Raw genomic sequence first — 18,427 nt, 5'->3', positions numbered from 1 at the left:
TACCTCGTTGTATTCCTCAGAGATATGCAGGACAGCTCTATGCTCAGGTGGCCCATGCAGGGGTTGGGGTCCTGCTGCTCGAGCATTTTGAGCTGGCTTTTTACCTTCCTGGCACTGTAATGCAACATCCATTTGTATTTAAAAAAAAACCCAAGTGCCTTTCTGAGTCTATTTACAATGAAATGTCTGTCTGGACCTTTGATTTGCAGACAGCAGAGAGAGATATTCTACGCAGACAGCTTTTCAGGCATTCCATCCTGGCTCTCCCCATGATTTCAGAGCACAGCGCACCACCTTCCCTGTGCTAAAAATTGCCTTGCCTTTTAAAGAGCTGCCTACAGTGGAAAGCCAGGTCCCAGCCTTGCCACACTCTGCCTGAAGTAACATTGCATCTTCCACATTATCCTCCCTATGCTCACCCCAAGATGTCCCTCCACATGCCAGGGCCTTGGGCACTGCTTAGCATTCAGAGCCTTGCCTCTAAGATTTATGGCACCAAGCAGGCGGTGGGAAATAAAAGCCACACATGGCCAAGCGGAGGGTCTGTCCCTCCTTCTGCCCAACCTAACAAAGGTCTTAAACTCTGGACTTTGGTCTGAGGAGGCCAACAACTGAACACTGGGCTATGGCCACAGCCTCTTTGGCCTTTCTCCTTCTCTGACCCTTCTTGGGCTGGCAGCCTTCTAGGGAAATGGACCAAGTTTCTGTCTTGGCTTAGCACCAGGGCAGCATTTTGTCTGGATCCAGTCACAAACAGGAGCAATCAAAGCTGCAGTTTCATTCAGAGCCAAGAATTGTGCATCCTGGCTCTCCATCCCAAAGCCCAGGCCCTGCTGCTTTACACACAGAAGCTGCACCACTGGTCAGGTGATCTCAGGAACTTGTCTCAGGTACGCTTGAGTTGGGGAAAAAAGAGCAGCTTGGCAGTCCCAGCAGCAAGGCCTCCAAAGAGCAAAGCAGATGCCTCTGCCCAGCAAGAAAGGAATGAGCCTCAAACCTTTCTCCTCCCAAGACTAAACCCAAAGCCCTGAGCTACAGAAAATGTAGGCAATGCCCTCTTCTCTCTCAGACTCCTTATGCTGTATGGCCTGAGGGATCAGAGCAAAGAAACTCATGCTGCCATCCCAAGGTCTCTCCCTCCTGGCCGTGCTCTACATTCGGAAGTCAGAGGTTCACTGCGTCCGGCTCTCCATCTCCCTGCAAGCCCTTTTGCTCTGAGCCTGACCCCTTTGTTCCCTTCAGAGCCCACAGGCACTAGACGACAGCGTATGGAACAGACACTATCTCATAAAAATCCAAGCTGTGACGTGACTGTAGCAACAACTGCTTTTCATCCTCCCCTCTCCTTGCCTGCCTGACATGGGAACATGTTCTCTGTAATTGTTTTCTGACACCACGGCTGCTTATTCTGTAGAAGTTTTAATGAAAACAGTTTGCGGGTGGCTGTTAACAAGCCCAGTTTATAAGGAGAATACAGCAGTGATTAGGTTCAAACATGGTGTCCAAGCGGAAGCTGCTATTTACTATATACTGGGTTAGCGTGAAAGCTCTCGTGCTGTCATTGGCACGCTGGCACCAGGTCAGGGCCGCCCACTTCTCCAGGGGCACAAATACACATGGTGTTTCCTTGGCACCAGATGGTGGTGCTGGGAGTGCTTGCACACAGAGCAGGGAGAGATGAAGCATATGATTCACAGAACAAGGTCCTGGAGTGCAGAGTGCCCATCAGGACTGTGCTGGCACAGAGGGGCTTTCTCTATGGAAGTATCCCAGGAGGTGAACCTCTTCCAGCACACACATTGCTCCCACCTGATTCAGGGCTCTGTTTGGGCAGTGTAACCACACCCTTCAGCCTACTGTAAATTCATTAGTGATTTCTGACAAGCTTCCTTTTCAGCTGCTGGTTTTGACCAGGTCAGTTTGGAGGAGAGCAACATACTTTGTTCCAAAGACTGGTGCCCCCGCTCAGAAGCTGCGTCCCAGCCCTGTACCCCCAGGGCTGTCCCTGTGTTCCAGGGGACATAGCAATCCAGACTGGGAGCACATACTACAGTACAAGTAGCAACCAACCAGGCTGGTCCAAGTGCCTTTGTGAGCAGGACCTAGGTCTTCCTTTCACAGAGGATAGTCCCTCAGATAACACAGTATCCTGCTGCACCCTGATGAGGTATCAGATAGGAAGAAACCCCCCTTCTGAAGGACTAAAATGGCTTGTATTCTCCTGGGAGGTCTTCCATCAGCATGGTGCAGCCTCTCCCTTAATTTGAGAGACCTACAGCCCAGTCACAACCAGAGGCAAGAAAGTCTTTGGCTGTGGACAAAGGTGCCTAAAGTTCAAGGAGGTACATACATTCACTGCTTCATGGTGTGGTTAGTGAGCTTTTGGGCAGCTTCACCTGGCATCAGGCACGTGCCCCCAGCTGCAGTGAACTGGGTAACCCTGCTTTTCTGGCTATGTAGGTGGCTCCCACCGGGATACATTGTAACCAAGATGCCTTCAAAATTCCTCCAGGAGTTGTTATTCTACAGACACTTTTCTGTGCAAACAGGAAGGCCCCTGGGCAGTGCCCTTTGCCCAGGTGAGTGACCTGTGAGCAGTGCTGCTCACAGTGCCACATGTCCTCAGAAGGCTCAGGCCTGTGGCTCCTTTCTAAGGCAGTGATTCATGGCTGCCTCTGTCCAAACCGTGCAGGGAGCATCTGTTCCACAGCCAGTGGGGGCCAGTCCCACCCCAGCACCCTGCTGGGTCAGGGCTGGGGGTCAGGGGTTGATGTAATGCAAGCTTGAAGGCATGAATCAAAGCTGATGGGCCTTCCAGAAACAGCCATGGAGATGGAGCAAGGGCAGCTAGAGCACTGAATCATGAGATAATGTTTGCATCCCACAGAGAAACTGAAGGGAGGAATGCGAGAGCCATACTCTCCTCTCAACAGTGCACGCATTAGCTTAGGAAGGCTGCAGCTGAGTCACCTAGACAGAGAGAGAAGCAGTCACAAATGGGGTCCAAAGTCCGAGCCATAGCCAGACGTTACAGGCCCAGCCTCCTCTTCAGCTCTCTGAGTGCACTCAGGGCTTGGATGTGCCAGTGCTACCATCACTGCTGGGCGCACACACATGTAGGAAAGACAAGAGATTTACCAACAACAGGGCTACTACACCACAATCTCCACCTTTCCCCCAGCTCCCACATATACCTTCCTCTGATAAAGCAATGTTAATGGCTAATGCCACTGAACAGAGAAGACAACTCGTCTTCTGGGATGCGAGGGCCTGCTGATTGGGAGAGAAGCCACAAGGAACAAGCCAGTATCCCCATAGTACATCGGCAGGCTGTGTGCCTGTGTGTGCAGTGTATTCCTCTAGCAGTGACTGCCCTTTTCCCAGCTGGGGAGACACGACAGTATGATGGTGGGAGGAACAGGCATTTCTTTCTATGGCCTGCAGCTCGGGAGCAGTGAGTAGGGGGCGTATGAAGCAGCCGTTCTAGCATCTCTTCTGCTCTATTTGGGCTCTTGTCCCTTCCTCCTCACCATGTAGCCTGAACCCTGTCCAACGTAAGTGCAGTGACAAGCCCCCATCAGCTGGGGCTTTCTCTCTCCTCTCCTCTCCTCCTCCAGGGAGGATGGCAGTGTTTCCGCAGTGAGTAGAGGGGAATTGTTTTTAATGCACCCCCTGCTTGGTGCCTGTCAGATGCAGCAGGTGGAAGGAAAGCATCTGGTCGTGGAGATGTGGGTGCTAACGGTTGTGATCCTCCGTAATAGAAGAGCAGCCCCCAGCACAGCCCCATGTTTGGTCACAAAACAGAAAATTCCCTCCTTTCTCCATGCCTGGGGCCTAGAGCATGGAGGACAGAGGAAGCCAGAGCTCTGGGTGTGCCATCTGTGTCCTGGCTGCTGAGCCTCAGACTGACTATGCAGCCCTCTGTGTGTATGCCCTATTGCAGCCCCTGCTGCTCCCTGAAAGGACACGAGCCATTGCACTAGAAAGCTTGGGGCCAGACCAGTCTTTGCATAGAAATAATAGGTCACAGGGGTCACTGAAATCAAAACAGGCTGCTGCTCCCTTTGTTAAGCAGCTGCACCCACTGGGGTCTGTGCCTCTCTCTACCTCTGTGGAGGCTTCCTGGCCTCCTCTCCTCTCCCCTCCTCGCAGCCTATGGGCTCTCTCCTTTCCCCTCCTCATGCACAAAGGAACCTCATGGCTCAGGCTTGCAGTGCAGCCCTCCCCGGCACACACCTCCATTGAGAAGAAAAGTTCCAAGACCCCTTTTTTGCAGGGGTTTGCCAGTCCTTTGTGGAAACAGGGTCTGATTCCACCGCCAAGCTGGGGAAGCCAAGCTGGTGCCCAGAGAGCTCTGCCTGTGAGATGGGTTAGGGAGCAGGCAGGCTGCCCACCAGCTCACCTGGCCTGTCCCTCAGCAGCCTCCCACGTGGACTGCTGCTGAGAGGGACTCTTGGGTCAGCAGCTCCAGGCAAGGCCCCGTGCAGCTTCTCCTGCTGCAGAACTTTTGGGTTTTGTTCCAAGCTACTTGAGATCGCTCCATGATGCCGAATACCCTGTGCCCAGCACCGAGCGCAGCTCCCTCGCCAGGCCCTGCCTGCATACCCCTCTCTGCTGACTGACTGAGCCTGTGCAGAGGCAAGGCAGGAGCAAGAGGCTTTGGGGTTCAAACCCTGTTTCAGCAGATTCCCCCTGGCCTCAGGATCCCAGCAGCTCAACAACTCCCTCTGCCCTTCACCTGGGCACACTGCACTGACTTCCTCCTGCTCAGCCCAAGGCAGCAGGTAGCCCCTACACCTGGGCTCAATTCTCCCTGGCTGCTGGGGAGTGAGGCTGATTGGCACCTGGTTGTTATACTCATAGTCTCCCCTCCTGAGTGTCAAGCTCCAGAGCAGAGGTGTAGCCCTTCTAGGGGAGCCAGCCAAGAGTTTCACTTCCCTCCCCACCCACAGTTTTTCTCCCTCCAGGCAAGTGAGCCACAAGGAGAGCGGCCTGTAGTCAAGGCACCGGATGGAGCCAGGCTGTCTCAGTGGCTCCGCTGCAACATACCCAGGGGGATTGAGTCAATCCCCTGCTCCCTGCCTCAGTTTCCTCATTGGCTAGAGCTTGTTCTTAGACATGAGCTTGACTCAGCCCTCTCAGAGCTCCTGGGCTGCAAGATGAGGCGTGCCGTTAACGTGGCCTGATCTCTCTGAGCATCTGCACCCACACAAGGAGCCCTCCATCTGGTGCAGAGAGCACACCAAATGTGCTTGCCTTCAGAGAAACCCACTCCTTCTGCAGGGCTTCAACCTGCCAGCCTCAGCCTGACCTCTCAGGAGTCCTCCTCCTGCCCTCTCCCTCCAGCACAGCCTTGCTGACCTCTCATTGCTCATTAACTGGCGGCTGCACCAATGGCTAATGAATCATAAATCAACTGCAGCAATCTGATCGGACTTTAAACATTGCTCAGGCCCTGAGCAAGGCCCCCGGTGCAGTTAAGCTCAGGCCTAGCTGTTCCCCAGCTCCCACCCAAATGGTGCTCACACGTGGGACCAGTATGTACAAACAAGGACCCTGAGCTCCATTCCCCTAGAGCTGCTACTCCTCTGTCTCCCAGCTTGGCCCTCCTCTGTAGCATGCAGACTCTCCAGTTTAATGTTGGGACTTGGGGCAAACAAACTGGTGACCTGGGTGACCCCCACAGCCTGCACACCTCACTTCATTTTCTTTCCACCAAACCTCAGGCTTGTCACTTTATTGGTGTTTGCCCTGAGATCAGCCCTATCACTTGGAGATGCCAGAGTATCTAATTGTCTCTGGGGCCGATTGGTGCGTGCCCGGCAGAGTCACATCAGCAGCACAAATCCAGATAGAGCTGGTTCACTCTGGCTTCGGAAGGAGGACAGGGAACTTCACCCAAGGTCAGGGAGAAGTCATATTTACAAATCAAAAAGAATATAACCTGTGAGCAGGGACAACTGCTAGCACAGCAGAGGCTGATGTTCTTATCACTGCTCTCACCCATCCCTCCCCCAGTTTCTGCTGTCACACTGCTAGGAAATCCTAATCAGCAGCTGTCTGTTCCCTCACTCCCCCAGAATTTATGGCTCTCATCTAAGATAGAGGCCAAATCCTGAACTCTGGCTCAGGTGTTTTGCCCTCAGACCTTACTCTGGCAAAAGTCCCATGCATGTTAAGAGATTCAGGCCTTCAGAAGCCTGTTGCACAGAGAGGATGACAGACCTAGTTGGCCATGGGTAAATCCCTTCCATGAGTAAAGTTTGCTTGTGTGTAGCCATATGACACATTACATGAGTTTGGGCATCAGTGCAAACTACCCCTGTGTCCTGAGGGGACACAGGGCTGGCTTGCCAGAGGTTCCTGCCCCCAACAGGTGCTATTACAGGACCTCCTCACTAAGTGGCAGGGAGCCAACATGTGCATTAAGGAAAAGCTACCCTGGGATGAACCTGACTAGGAGTGGACACATGAGCCATGCATAGGAGTATCTTAGAGCAGCGGGGCAGTAACTGACTTGCCAAGGGGTAACACTGTCCTAGAGTGCAGTGACTTCCCCAGTATAGAGCTGCATGCCACATGCCTGCTCCACGTTTATGCTGGTGCCAAGGCAGGTTGCACACCCATTTCCCCACCAGCTTTGCAGACTCTGGGTATCCCTCTTACCCCCTTGCCTCCTGTGCTGCTTTGCCAGCATGGTCATCTTCATTGTCCCACTCCTCCACAGCCACCCTCAACCCAATCCTCAGGCATGTAGCATCATCCCTAAGCTGGTTTATCCTCATTCTTCAAGCCCCCTCTCAAGACTGACCTCTCCTGGGACACCTGCCAGGAATGAACCAATGGAGACTGTTTAGGAGGAGCAGTAGCTGGAGAGCTTGTTTATGTGCTTAAGTGCCTCTCCTCACCCTTCATTTTCTGCCTGTCATCTTTCCTTTTGAAGTCTGTGGAGCAGGGACTCCTGGGTGTACAGTGTGCTCAGTACACTGTGGGCATTGGCACTGTCCAGACAGGTAGTAACAAATCAGGGCCATGCTTGTTCTATCAATACAAGATCCATTAACCAGTCTCTTGAGGGTTTCCTCAAGGAGGCATTTCCCCTCCATCTTGGTGCTATATGAATGAGAATTACTGGCCTGTAGAAATGAAATCTTCTCTGCTCCCTTTCTTGTATCACAGGGCAAGAACACTCCACTCTCTTTTCCAAGCAGTTTGCTAGAGATGATGTGACAAATACATCTCTTGCTTGCACCACTAAATGGCTAGTAAACCTTTGATGTGGATGGATACAATGCATTTACAGCTGCATAAGTGGGAGCAAGATTTGACCTCCTGGTCCTTCTACTGTAACAAAGGGGCTTTGTAATGCATAAAATGCAGGGATCATCCCCTCACCTGATGTCTTGTTAAGTTCTTCTCTATCTTTGAAGAAGTACTGTCTTACTCTGTTCACTCATCTCACTTCACATACACACATACACCCTGGCAGAAGCTCACAGTGAGCTGTCATGCTGCAGTTAGTGGTTCCCAAACTTTTTAGACCACGGACTGGCGAACTGTGGACCAGCATACTGCAGTCCAGAAGTGACTGGCATGCTGTGGACCAGCAGCCAACCCTTTTTTATACTGAATATAAAAAAGGTTGGCTGCTGGTCTGCAGTATGCCAGCCACTTCTGGACTTCTTCCAGCAGCCAACCCTTCACAGCCCAATACCAGGCTGCAGCCGGGGATTGGGAACCTCTGCTATAGTCCACATGGAGGAGGGGATTAGTTCCAGTCATCTGTGGGTAGCAGCACATATGTTTCCTGCCATAGTCTGCCCTATGATGACTCTCCTACAGTATAAGCAGTGGCGGATTTAGATTTATTAGGGCCTTGGACAATCAGAAAATTGGAGGTCCCCCCACCAGGTGAGAGCAGATTTCCTCTGCGCCTGCCAGGGGCTGTGGCTGTACCTGCAAGGCCTCCTCAGCATGTCCAGGTCTAGCCAGGTGGCATGAGTACCGTTGAGGTGAAGGCAGCCCCAGCCCCTCCCCAGCCCGTCCACCTGGCGGATGTCATGTAGCCAGTCCCCCAGAGCTGGGACCAGGGCTGGCTTTGGGGGGCATGAACTCTGCCTCTGGCTGCCCGCTTGTCCACCTTCTGCTGGCTCAGGCATGGCTGGTGCCATTGGCCACCCACAGACGGCAGAAAGTAGAAGGGCTGCCCATAGGGGCTCCTGGCAGCAGATGGCCCCAGGAAGCCACCTGCAGGAGCCCCCTCCCCTGCCCCAGCCCTGGCCCAGCTGGAGGGGAGGAGGTGCATGCTGCCTGCCCCAGATGCCCGTGACCAGGATGCCCACCTGGACAGTGCTGCCCCTGGAGCCCCAGTGGGCCCCTGATTAGCAGGGGCCTGTGGGCCTGTGCATTAATCTACCCCCAAGTATAATGTAGCTTATTCTCATAGCCATGTACTGGGTGAGATACTTGCAGGCCTTATTCTTGTGAAGTGAAATGTCAGGCAGGCATGAGCCCTTGAGGAACCAGAGCAGTCCGTCTCCCATGCTCAGATGTTATTCTGGGCCTCCCATAGGACATGCCACATTGTCTCAGACAGTCAAACCTTATCCTTATCTTCAGTGTCCGAATACAAATCCATATCCCATAGCCATGCTTCCCAGTGCTGGTCAGCAGGCTGGTAGGGTCACTCTAGTCCCATATCAGAATGTGCCAGGACAGCAATTGCCCCAAACATAGAGTGAAGCAGACTTGGAGAATTTGGGTACACAGTGTACTCCACCCATACCCATATCAGATAAGAACTAGGCCCAATTGTTTGCCTATTGCCCACCACTTAGCAAGCATCAGTGAAGCGCCTAAGCTACTTAAGTGCCCACAAACTCTTCCCCCCCCCCCCCCCCGTCTGCTTTGTAATGCAATTTGGTCCTTTTAATGGGATAATGGTGGAGTTTACTAGGAGCCTTCAATTGCAAGGCTTCTAAAGCAGGCTTGAACTGTCCAGGTCCTGTCAATTTTCAAAACTGCTATTAAGGGCATAAAGGCTTTCCAAGAAACAAATGTAAGGAGGCCTGAGAGGCTTATTACGGCTGAACTTGCAGTTAACCAACATGTTTTCCTTGAGTTTGGATTAAGTGCATGCTCCAGGTGAGTTCACAGCCTTTGTCATCACAGATGGAGCACACTGCATTGCTACTGTGCTCTGAAGGTGTTTTAGAAGTTGGAAATGTCCACTTTCCATCCACTGGAATGCAGCAACTTCTGTCATAGAGCATCACAGCGACACCATGACTCAGCACCTAGGACCTGTCATGACAAGGTCCAGTTGAAAATCCAGGGCAGTTTTATGGAGGAAGATAATAATGAAACATCATCTGAAACATCAAGGCTAAAGTAGAGACAGTTAAAAAGCCTAAGGCTGAATTGATTCAGTCTTTGCAGGTTAGTCTAAGCTGCAAAGATTAAACTGGGAAACAACTGGACACACATCTACCTCTGATTCAAGTAATGCAGAAGCTGGTGGGGGGTGTTAGAGCAGACTTTCTGGCACTCCTCTTCCTGCTTCCAGGTGCCTCTGGGATTTGTAGTCCACAGTCACAGCCAGCAGTAACTTTCAGTAAGTTTACCAGGGTAGGGGAAAGGGGCCTGTAACCAGCGGGTAGAGGGGTTTAACCCCCAACCCTGGCCCCAGGCCCGAGCCAGGGTTTGCTTGGGGGAGCAGTCCCTGCCTTTCTCTCTTCCCACCACCCACAACCCTTCTCTGCTGGAGCAGACAACCCAGCTCAGGCCAGGGCTGCAAAGCATGCTGGGATGCTGGGGGACTATGATTTAACTTGAACCAGGAAGGGGTCTGGGACAGAAGTTTCATAAACTGATTTGACCCGAATCAGTTAAATCTGATACTACATTCAACCAGGTTTGTCTTAAACCAGTTTCAGCTATTTTGAAATTGGTTTATGTACACTGATCTTCTGTTCTGTTACAGGCTTAAACCAGTTTCTGATTACTTAAACTGGTTTATACGTAACTCCTGTCCCTAACCCAAGGCTGAGAAACCAGAGAAAATTGGAACTGGTTGCTTCTTTTCCTTTATAATGCAAGAAAAAACATAAGATGAAAGTTGCTCAAGCCCTTGGGTCAGCGTTCTTCTTTCTCTCTCTGTCCCAGAATACAAGGGGCTGGCTGGGCCCTTCACACCTGTCTCCAAAATACACTTTCCTACAAACCCACAAATAGTCCATCCAAAATGCTGCTGCCCTTAGATGCCAGCTCCACAAGGCCGGAGCCAGGTCATCTTCCTGCAAATGGCTTGCTTCTCTAATAACCCCGAGGGCTGGGAATTCTATCATGAGCCCTTGTCCCTCAGCCTCTATTTTAACATCTCAGCTCAGAGAGCAGACAAGATTCTTTGGGTAAATGTGATATCTTTTATTAGAACAACTAAATAGTTGGAAAAAAATGTTCTTTACAAGCTTTCAGACACAAACACCCTTCTTCAGGCATAGGGAGAGTCCGCTGGTATTTGCGTACTCTCTTGGGTGGACTAGAAGCCTAAACCAATATGCAAAATGCAAGTCTATGAAAATGGAAATGCCTGGTAGGGAAGATCAGAGGGTATGGGAGCCAATGGGTGCAAGACAGATAGATGAGGAAGAAGACACAAAGGAGAGGAATGGTGACCTCTGGTAAAATGTAGCTGGTAAAATGCAGAGAGGTTACCTGGGATTATCAAATGACAGAAAGGTTATAATTTGCCATAAATCCAATGTCTATATTTAGTCCATGATTTTTTGTATCCAGTAGATTTATGAAGTGAAGTCCGTAGGCTCATCTATGACAGGTGTTTTGTAAGTTCCCTTTAAGGATTAGAGCTAAGAGAGTGGAGAGACAGTGGTTGTCTCATGAGAGATATACACCTGCGGGTAATTGGGTATGCTTGTCTTTGATAGATTTTCAGTGTGCGTTCATTCTGGTATGCAGTTGTTGTTTGGTTTTTCCTATGTAGTTTCCATCGGGGCATTTAGTGCACTGGATCAGATATATAACATTTCTGGAGGTGTAGCTATAAGATCCAGGAATGGTGATGGTTCTGTTGTGGGGTGTAGTTATTGTGGGACTGGTCTGGTGGAGATGTGCCGGCAGGTTTTACAATTCTTGTCCCGACATGGTCTGGATCCATTTCATGTACTTTGGGCCATAGGAAGTTTGCTTCTGGTGATGAGGTTGGCGAGCTTCAGTGCCTGTTTAAAGGCTAGGGTGGGTGATTCTGGAAAGATCTCTTTAAGAATTGGGTCTTCTTCTAGTATGAGTTGCAACTGTTTGAGGATTTTCCATATAGGTTCCAGGGAAGGATGGTATGTCATAAGTAATGGTGTGCAATTCATGGGGATTTTCTTTTTGTACTACAGCAAGTCTTCACACGGTATCCAGGTGGCTCTTTCAAAGTGTGAGCTATCTCTCTGGAGGAGTGTCCTTTTTGGCTGAAGGCCTTTTTGAGATTTGTGAGGTGACGATTGCAGGTGTTCTTCTCAGTGCACATTTGGTGGTATCGGAGGGCTTGGCTGTATATTACAGCTCAGAGAGAGCGCTTCCCCCAGCGCAGCACTCCCTACCCCATCCTCATCTCACTCAAAGAGAAAAGAATCACCTGTTGAATAACCTCAGCTGCCCACAGGGCCTCTGACTCTCCTTGGACATTTCTCATGCAGGTACCAAAGAGATTCAGCTCCCTTTAGCTGAATAGATACAGACAGTGTCCGTTTGTCTATAACCTTGCCAGACCCTGATATTTCAGCCAAGGTGAAGGACCAACTGATGCAGCACAGAGTGCTCACGTTAGCATATTGCAGTCAGCTGGTTTCCAAATACACTAAAATCGGCATAAAATAAATAACTCTGCTGAGCAAGTGGAAATAGAAACTGGCTTCTTCTGCCACACACTGGCAGCTTGGATGTTGCAAGATGCACTCTGTTTACAGAGAATTTGTGGTTGTTCTGACCCTCTCCCCATTTACTGCATTGTAACAAGGCTGTGTTGCTGCTGCGTTTTATAGTTTTCAGAGCACCAGGGGCTCTTATCAGTTTAATGTCAGACAAGTACAAGCTTGCAAAGCTTATCAATTGCCCTGGAGAAGACAGTGCCTGACTTCACTCACAGGATTGGAGGCTGTCTGTGAGCAGGGAAGTCAGTGGCATCTCAGTGACTGGAACTAAATTAGCAGGAAGGTCTGAAAACTGTGCACATACAATGGGGCAGAGGGTTTCAAAGAGGTGCCCAGCTTCTGATCAGAAACTGTTTTTGTTTGCACTAAAGGCTGAAAGCAGGGCAAGGCAGCACCTTAGAGGACCTTTTTTATATTTGAGGCACCCCTCATTAGACTGAAGACTCCCCTTGGAAAGTGACAGCTCTTACTTTTTACTTTTTATTTGACTCCAAACAAATTATAGAGAAATTTCCCTGTAGCAAAGAACTCAGTAAGCCCACAATGGGGCAGAATGGTTTTCACACTATGGATTCCTATTTCAACTCTCTGGGTACGTCCAGACAAGTGCGCACGTGCTCTTTACAGTGCCTCAAAGGCGTTTGAAGGATTGCAAAATGCACGCAGCACATGTGAAAGTGTATATTTGCAGTGCAGAGGCAAATTTAGATACCAGGAACTCCCAGTATCTAAAAAAATGCAGCAAAAAAAAGCAGGATGGCGCATATGGCTGCAGCATCCACAGCCCAAAACTGGAGTCTGGCCGGCTAGAGCCACACTCCAGCTGCTGGCCAGGCTCCTTGCACCTGGATTGTCACCCCTACAGCCCCAGGAGGCCTCCAGGACCCCAGGTAAGGCTGCTGGGGCCAGCCCAGGTGCTGGCCTCAGCCTCCCCTACCCCACCCGGGGCAATTTGCTAGGCACCAGAGCATGCATACAGGGGTGTGCCCAGGAACAAGTAACAATGACACAACTATGTGTTGCTACTTTTTGTCCCTGGGGAAACACATGTGAGCACTCATCTGGACACGCCCTCTAGGTTTTTCTTGTGAATCATATTTGCATGCCTAAGAGTGCCAACATTGCATGGTGCACTGGGGCACCTCTGAAAGGATCTCAAGGAGCCCCAGGGGTCTGTGTAACCCTGGTTGAGAATCACTGTCTTAGGGCATGTGTAGATGAAACGGGGGCCCTAAATTGAAGCGGTGGGCTTAAAAACCCACCGCTTCAATTTAGGGTGAGGTAAACCCCCATGTCATGCACACACCCCACACTTACCTGCCTCTCCAGCAGCAGGGAGAGGAGGGCAAGCTGCCAGTGGGTGAAGCAGTCCCTGGGCTGTGGGGGGGGGGGGGGGGGGCGCTGGTGCTTCCCTCCACAGCAGCAGTGGCCCCCTGCCAGGCAGCACCCTCCCACAGGCACCCAGCTCGGGCAGTCCCAAGGGGCACCACAGCCACGGAGGGAAGCACTGGGCCCCTGAGCAGCTCAGGCAGGTGGGCAGGCAGGCTCCTGGGCAGGGAGGGGGAGATCAGGCTCGCCGTTTATCTCGGGCAGCTGTAGGGGCAGCACCTCAGAGGAGTTTTAGTTTGTTGTGCCCCAAGTCATTTAAGGCACATTATGCCCCCAAATTTCCTACAGCAGCTGGAATTAATGCACAATACCCTGCTGAGGCATACAAACATCTATACCATTAAAGCGGTGCAAAAGAATTTAGCCTGCTTTAAAGTGTTGTGCACACATGTCCCTCATTTCATCTACACACGGCCTTAGTGACTCAGTGGTTCAGAGAGGCATGAGCTTGCATAGGCAACAGCCTACTTTGTCAGATGCTAGGAATAGCAGCTAGTATTCGCTTCGGCTTTGGCCAATTCAGGAGACAGCGATTCGATTCGGTGACTCAAATCACTGTCCCAATTAGATTCAGCTGAATCTGATTTGGAGATTCGGCTCCTGCCGAATCTCCAAATCAGCCAGGCCAGGCCCATCCCCTGCCCGCTCTCCCAGCCCAGCAATGGCCGCCCCGCCCGCCCCAGCTCCTGGCACTTGTTTAAAAAAAAGCCCTGACTCAGCGGGTGCTGCCAGGCAGGGGGGCAATCTCCACTGCCCCCCACTACCCCACACTGCATGGGAGGCTCTGCATGAGCTCTCCAACACCCCCTCGCTCCCTCGGCACCCCCACGGGTGCCCTGCCCGGGCGAGCTCTGGCCCTTTAAGAACAAAAAAAACCCCAAACTCACCACTCCTGCTGGCAGGGGGTGATCCCTGCTGTCCCTTGCTGCCCCACGCCACGGTTTTTTTCTTAAAGGGCCGGAGATGGCCCAGGCAGGGCACCTGCGGGGGAGCAGGGGGGAGCGGGAGGCTCATGCAGAGCCCCCCATGCAGCATGGGCCAGTGGGGGGCAGCAGGGATGACCCCGACACCCCCCCCCCGCCCTTCAGCACGTAGTGAGTACCAGAGCTTTTTTTTTAAGTACCAACCTGGGGCGGATGGGGGCAGCCATAGTGGGGCTGGGGGAGTGGGCGGAGGTTGGGGGGGCTGGCAGGGATCCCCCCATAGCCCCTTCTCCCAGCCCCCCTTCCCCCACCCCTAGTACTTACCAGCTCAGAGTCAGCTTCAGCTCCCTTATGCAGCCACTGGGGACTGCCCGAATCATCAAAGCTCTCCGAATCTTGTATGAAAATCCGGAGAGCTTAGAATCGATTCAGACCTTTAAATTGGTCCCGATTTGATTTGGATTCAGAGGTTCAGCCACCAAATTGGGCCAAATCTCCTCCAAATCAAATCTCCACTCAAAGCTTTGCATAGCCCTAGCTAGGAACTGCCTCTTCCTTCTGCCCATCTTGCACAGCTAACCACCTCTGTACTGTTTGCAGTGCAGCATCAGAGACCCATATGAATAGGGTCTTGTATTTCTGCTCTAAAATAAACCAGGTCACAACACAGAGGTAGCCATCAGGGCACAGACTGCCCATCATGCAGAGGCAGAGAGACACTTCTAAGCAGCCACAAGCTGCATGCGCACCCCCTCTAAACACTTGTACCACACAGACGCACACATCTGCTCTCCACTGTTTGACTTTAGCCCCAGTCACATGAATCTTCCCAAAGGTCTGTCTCCCTGCCATGTGTATTTCCCCTACAGGTCACTGGTGTGTGGCAGGGCACGCTAGGCCTGTCAGCAACATAGCAGGAAGAATGACTTAGGGTAAATTGCGCGTTCCCAACACACATGCTGCTCATCTCATCACCCTTTTCCTCTACCCTCGCCCGCATCCTTTCCAACCCCCATGCGCCTGCTCCCAGCTGGGGAGTTACAAATGGTTCAGACACGGTTCAAGGGTGCCGGGATCTTCTCCAGTCCCCCACTGACAGAGCTGCAAAGATGTGAAAACAAGACCCCTGGCCTGTTTCTGCTTCATTCCACGCAGGCTGCCGGTGTCAGGTTAGCACTTCAGAGCCATCAGCGTCTGAAACAACAGGCCCCCAGCCATGAGGGACCCGCTCCCAGGGCATTTGTCACACCCCAAGGCTGCTGCCTTTCATCAGACCTGACTCTTCCCTGTCATGCCCTCCCCCATCCTTAGCCTATGGGAGTGGGTGACAGTTCTTCTGACAACACTTGTGCATCCCAGTGAGCAATAAACAGGCCTAGCACGCATGTATAAGAGGGAGAGTCCCAAAGTGTGGGGGTCCAGGATGGAGCTTCTCACCAGCACACTGCCCAGGCATGGTGGTCTGGGTGTGCTGCCACTGGAGTATGACAGATTCATCCTGCCCACACATTGCCACTGTCATGAGGAAGTGGGTTATTTCTGGTGATGTGCCTCAGATTTCCAGGGAGAAGAAAGAGTCATGTCTCCAGAATGGACTAAAAAAAAGGCAAAGATGCTTAGCAGCAATGATCAGTGTCCACCTGGATAGGGGACAAGGATGGGAAGGAGAAGGGCAGACTGTTGGCACCTATGCTGTGGCACACTATCTGGCAGACATGGTGGCAGCCTACATTCACACACAGCCCACAGACTATCTGCCAGCATGGCTGGGGCCTTCTTCCATGCAGTGGCATGACTCAGTGAGCTTTGAGTCTCTAGGGCAGCTCAGTTGGCGGGGGTATGCCTGTCACTCAGTGTTGTTTTGGGGCTCACTGTGGATGTCTTGGCTGTGACCAGACATGAACATCCCCCCCCATATTGGTGAACAAGTTAAGAGGCTGTGACTTGGATGACTGCACAGTCCAGTGGGTGGCGAATTGGCTGGAGGGTCGCACCCAGAGAGTCGTGGTAGATGGGTCGGTTTCGACCTGGAAGGGTGTGGGCAGTGGGGTCCTGCAGGGGTCGGTCCTTGGACCGATACTCTTCAATTTCTTCATCAGTGACTTGGACGAGGGAGTGAAATGTACTCTGTCCAAGTTTGCAGATGACACAAAGCTATGGGGAGAAGTGGACACGCCAGAGGGCAGGGAACAGCTACAAGCAGACCTGGACAGGTTGGGCAAATGGGCAGAAAACAACAGAATGCAGTTCAACAAGGAGAAATGCAAAGTGCTGCACCTAGGGAGGAAAAATGTCCAGCACACCTACTACCTAGGCAATGACCTTCTGGGTGGCACGGAAGTGGAAAGGGATCTTGGAGTCCTAGTGGACTCCAAGATGAGCATGAGTCGGCAGTGTGACGAAGCCATCAGAAAAGCCAATGGCACTTTATCGTGCATCAGCAGATGCATGACGAATAGATCCAAGGAGGTGATACTTCCCCTCTATCAGGCGCTGGTCAGACCGCAGTTGGAGTACTGCATTCAATTCTGGGCGCTGCACTTCAAGAGGGATGCGGATAACCTGGAGAGGGTCCAGAGAAGGGCCACTCGTATGTTTAAGGGCTTGCAGACCAAGCCCTACGAGGAAAGACTAGAGAACCTGGACCTTTTCAGCCTCCGCAAGAGAAGGTTGAGAGGCGACCTTGTGGCTGCCTATAAGTTCATCCCGGGGGCACAGAAGGGAATTGGTGAGGTTTTATTCACCAAGGCGCCCCCAGGGGTTACAAGAAATAATGTCCACAAGCTAGCAGACAGCAGATTTAGACTGGACATTAGGAAGAACTTCTTCACAGTTCGAGTGGTCAAGGTCTGGAACGGGCTCCCAAGGGAGGTGGTGCTCTCCCCTACCCTGGGGGTCTTCAAGAGGAGGTTAGATAAGCATCTAGCTGGGGTCATCTGAACCCAGCACTCTTTCCTGCCTATGCAGGGGGTCGGACTCAATGATCTATTGAGGTCCCTTCCGACCCTAACATCTATGAATCTATGAACATGGAAAGTCTCACTCTGAAGATGCTAAAGGAGATGGCCAGGGAGAAACCAGATTCTCAAACCAGAGGCAGGAAGACAGCAAAGCCCCTGGGGCTCAGCTCACAGCACCCTCCAGTCTACAGGGTGCTAGGAGCTCCAGAAGAAATGGAGGTCACCTCATCCAGCTCACCTGGGTCAAATAACCACTTCAACAAAAAAAAACCCACCAGCATGCATAAGGATGCACTGCTGGGCCTAGGCTCTATGCATGTACCTGCAGAAGATTATCTAGTTTCTTGCTCTTATTTCCCACTCCAGTCCCTCTTACCCAGTGCCTTCCCTTCTTCCCTCTGCAGTGTGTATCCTGCTCCTCATTATCATGGGAAGGGGCCAGCATTGACCCTAGGAGTGGAGCACATGAGCCTGGCACCGTGTCACGCTTGCTACGACTCTCCCTCCTTTTCCAAGAGACAGGTAAGGGTGGTTGCAGAGGGCTGGGTGGGGAGGGGACCTATTCACCCTTGCCGATCCCTCCAGCCTGTGTAAACACTCAGATACCAACCTACTGCCCCCGACTGGGCTCTCACAGTCCCTGTGGATGAGCTGTTCAGTGGGAGAGCCCAGGCTTGTTTTCCTTTGAGTCCATTTTGTATTGTCACATTTGCATTCTGCTCATTGCACACATGCTTTGCCTTTACAGTGATGCTGCCTATGCTCTGCACCTCCTCAGCAATGCTTCCACCTTCCCACCACTGCCATTACAGCAACCAGGCCTCCCCCTCATAACCACAGCACTTCCACAGGGCTTTCAACTGGAGCGCAAAGCATTTCATACAGAGTTGGGCAATGAGTGATGTAGGAGGTAGGGTTGACAAGGGAAAGGTCCAGTGCTTTCTGCTGGCTGCATTCAGCTCAGTCTGACTCTGTTACACACCCAGGAGTCACATCTGCTTCACCCTGTTCAGGCTTTTTAGGGCAATCCCATGGCAGCGTTGCATCACCTCCTGGGAAAACTCACTGTCATGCTACTCCCTTCAAACTCCTCTTTAAATCTTTCCCCTTTTAAACCACCTAGCTCTTCTGAGACAACAGCTTCAACATCGAATTAACAACATAATACAGCTGCATAATCCAGGGGTTGTCAATTTATGGCCCATAGGCTAAATCC

At 51.7% G+C, this 18,427-nt stretch overlaps 1 long non-coding RNA gene across 2 annotated transcripts in view; it reads left to right on the top strand.

Annotated features, from left to right (window-relative positions):
- Window positions 1-18,427, top strand: part of LOC106740009 (uncharacterized) — a 62,748-nt gene that overhangs the window by 29,810 nt on the left and 14,511 nt on the right. Inside the window, exon 3 of one of the 2 annotated variants that reach the window (XR_009463979.1) lies at window positions 17,616-17,733. The exons of the other annotated variant lie outside the window; for it this stretch is intronic. This is a non-coding gene — a long non-coding RNA (uncharacterized LOC106740009). The remainder of the gene's footprint in view (window positions 1-17,615; window positions 17,734-18,427) is intronic. 2 annotated transcript variants of the gene reach the window in all.

Source organism: Alligator mississippiensis, chromosome 8 (genome assembly GCF_030867095.1).
Source record: "Alligator mississippiensis isolate rAllMis1 chromosome 8, rAllMis1, whole genome shotgun sequence".
Classification (NCBI taxonomy): domain Eukaryota; kingdom Metazoa; phylum Chordata; order Crocodylia; family Alligatoridae; genus Alligator; species Alligator mississippiensis.
The sequence above is the reverse complement of the archived record's forward strand: the minus strand, read 5'-3'. Positions and strand labels throughout refer to the sequence as shown.